The 2,500-nt window shown below is 57.5% G+C and overlaps 1 protein-coding gene across 10 annotated transcripts in view; it reads left to right on the top strand.

Moving 5' to 3' along the window:
• The first annotated feature begins 336 nt into the window (after positions 1 to 336).
• The window catches only part of LOC126994411 (potassium voltage-gated channel protein eag-like), a 159,633-nt gene continuing 157,469 nt past the window's right edge, over positions 337 to 2,500 (top strand). For 3 of the 10 annotated variants that reach the window (XM_050853768.1, XM_050853750.1, XM_050853761.1), the window contains exon 1: positions 347 to 541. The gene's annotated coding sequence lies outside the window, so the exon portion shown is untranslated. Of the gene's footprint in view, positions 542 to 572; positions 1,118 to 2,500 lie in introns of those variants that run through there. The other 7 variants (XM_050853776.1, XM_050853741.1, XM_050853725.1 and 4 more) reach the window with 7 other exon arrangements.

The raw sequence follows: 2,500 nt of genomic DNA, 5'->3' as shown, positions 1-2,500 counted from the left end.
GTGTGTATGTGTGTGTGTGCATGCGTGCGTGCGTGCAGGCGCCACAGCGGGCATGGCGTTGTTTAGCGTGTTGTTGTTATGGCAACAGTGCGCAGAGTAAGGGGAGCAGGGCGGAGCGGCCCGTCCCTCCCCTCCCCTCCCCTCCCCTCGCCTTCCTTCCCCTCCCCTGCCCTCTCAACGCCCCTCCCCGCCCCGCCCCGCCCCGCCCCCCCCCCGCCCCCGTCACCTGCAGCAGCCGCCGCCGCCCCCCGATCCCCGCCAGCAGGAGCCGCGGGCCCTGCCGTGAACCCCGAGCACCGCTGCCCCGCCCGGCGCCCCGCCCCGCCGGCTGCAGGAAGCGGCCGCCGCGGGAATTACCTCACTTGTACGGCCTCTGACAACCTCTCCGTCGGCGGTTCGATCGCATGGTGGAACCCGCGCCGCCCTCCCGCCCGGGCCGCGGCTCATAGTGGCCGCGGCAGTGGTGGTGATCGCGCGCAGCCTGCCAGTGACCGCCAGGACAGTGACCGCGGGGGATGGCCGCACCCGACTTACCTCACAGGTAAGTAGCCTCACCCTGACCCCCCACACCACAGCCACGGGCGTCGGGGCAAGAGTCGCGGGCGTACCTGGGTGCCGCCGCTGCCACCGCCGCCACCGCCCACGCCAGCCTCGCTAGCCCCGCCCGGGTCCTGCCTGCCGTGACCCACCCCCCGGGCCTGGTGACCTGCCCCCTGCCCCGCCCTGCCGCCCGCCGCCCGCCGGGCCTCAGCGGGGCGGCGGCCAGTCGTGTCTTGGTGCTGCCGCTGGAGGGTCGCCCCGCGCTGCCACACTGCTGCTGCTGCTGCTGCTGCTGCTGGTGTTGCTGCTGCGGCCCAGTGACATTTGGTGCAGTGTTCCCGCCGTGACAGTGCCGGGCCAGCAGTGCCAGCGTGTGTGTGTGTGTGCGTGTGCGTGCCGTTGGGCGCGAGGTGACAGTGGTGACGGGGTGACAGTGTAACAGTGCGAGGCGCGGCGCGGCGGCCAGGACGGTCACGCTGACGGGGGCGCTGACGGCGGCGACGGTGTGACTCCCTCAGCCGGGCAGCAGATGTTCCCTGCAGGAGGCGGCGGCGGCGGCGGCGGCGGCATGGCGTGGGTGTGTAGGCGTGTGTGTTGTGATCGTGTTATTGATTGTGCAAAGGTGACGGTGCCGCGGCGGTGTGTGAGTGTGTGTGTGTGTGTGTGTGTGTGTGTGTGTGTGTGTGTGTGTGTGTGTGTGTGTGCCCTCCTGTCTTGTGTGCTGACGCGGGGCACTGGGCTGATGGTGATGGTGGTGGTAGTGGTAGTTATGATGGAAGTGGTGATGATGGTGATGACAGAAAACAAAGATAAACACGAGAATGAAGATACCACAGCCATTTCAAGGTTGACGGTGGTGGTGATGACCGTAATGACGGGAGTGGTGGTGGTGGTGGTGGTGGTGATGAGTGTAATGACGGTAGTGGTGGTGGTGGTGGTGGTGGTGGTGTTGACGTCACACACCACCAGCTGGTCCACCACCTTCACATTCTAATTTTTTTATGATCTAACGAGCAAAGAATCAATAAGAGAACGAGAGAGAGAGAGAGAGAGAGAATGTAAAAAGTAAATAAACACGAACCAACGAAAAAGCGGAACAAAAAAAAAAAAAACAGGAAAAAAGAAAAAAATAACAGGATTAAACACCTTACCGGAGAGAGAGAGAGATGGGTCACCTGGTATCTCTCAATTTCGTTCTGGCTCCTTTAATGTGAAAACTTGGACTTGGTCTTGGCCCGAAGTTGAATAATGCATCAGAGTCTCTTTGTGTTGCCTTTACGTGCATTGAAGAAGAGGAAGAGGAGGAGGAGGAGGAGGAGAAGGAGGAGGAGGCAGATGAATAGGAGGTAGAAAGAAAAGAGGAGGCGGTAGATGGAAAGGTAAAAAGAGAAAAAAACTAGGAAGAGGAAGAGGAGGAGTAGGAGGAGGAGGAAAAATCATATAGGAAAAGAGGGGGAAGAAAGAGGAGGAGGAGGAGGAAAAATCATATAGGAAAAGAGGGGAAAGAAGAAGGAGGAGGAGGAAGAGGAAGAAAAATTAAGAAAAAGAGGCTTAGAACGAGAAACGAGAAACAGATCGAGTTATAGAAAGAAAGAAAGAGACAAAAAAAGGACGAAAGAAAGAGATAAAGATAGAGGCAAAGAGATCAGGTTGGGTTAGGCCTCTCTCTCACTCTCTCTCTCCCTCTCTCTCTCTCTCTCTCTCTCTCTCTCTCTCTCTCTCTCTCTCTCTGGGTCAATGTCCTAATTTTCGAGTCACTTTGTACAGGCGGCCAAAAAAGTACCATCATAATTTTTGTTTATATTAATTTGGCTCAGAAATTACAGGGGAAGGTTTGTCTAAAGAGCTGACCCCCTATCTTCCCTTCCCCTTTCCTTTCATTCTCTTTCCTTCCTATTTTCCCTTTCCTTTCCCTTTCCTTTTCTTTTCTTAAATTTCCTTCCCTTCCCTTCCCTTCCCT

Source organism: Eriocheir sinensis, chromosome 7 (genome assembly GCF_024679095.1).
Source record: "Eriocheir sinensis breed Jianghai 21 chromosome 7, ASM2467909v1, whole genome shotgun sequence".
NCBI lineage: Eukaryota > Metazoa > Arthropoda > Malacostraca > Decapoda > Varunidae > Eriocheir > Eriocheir sinensis.
This window is presented reverse-complemented; position numbering and strand designations above follow the sequence as displayed.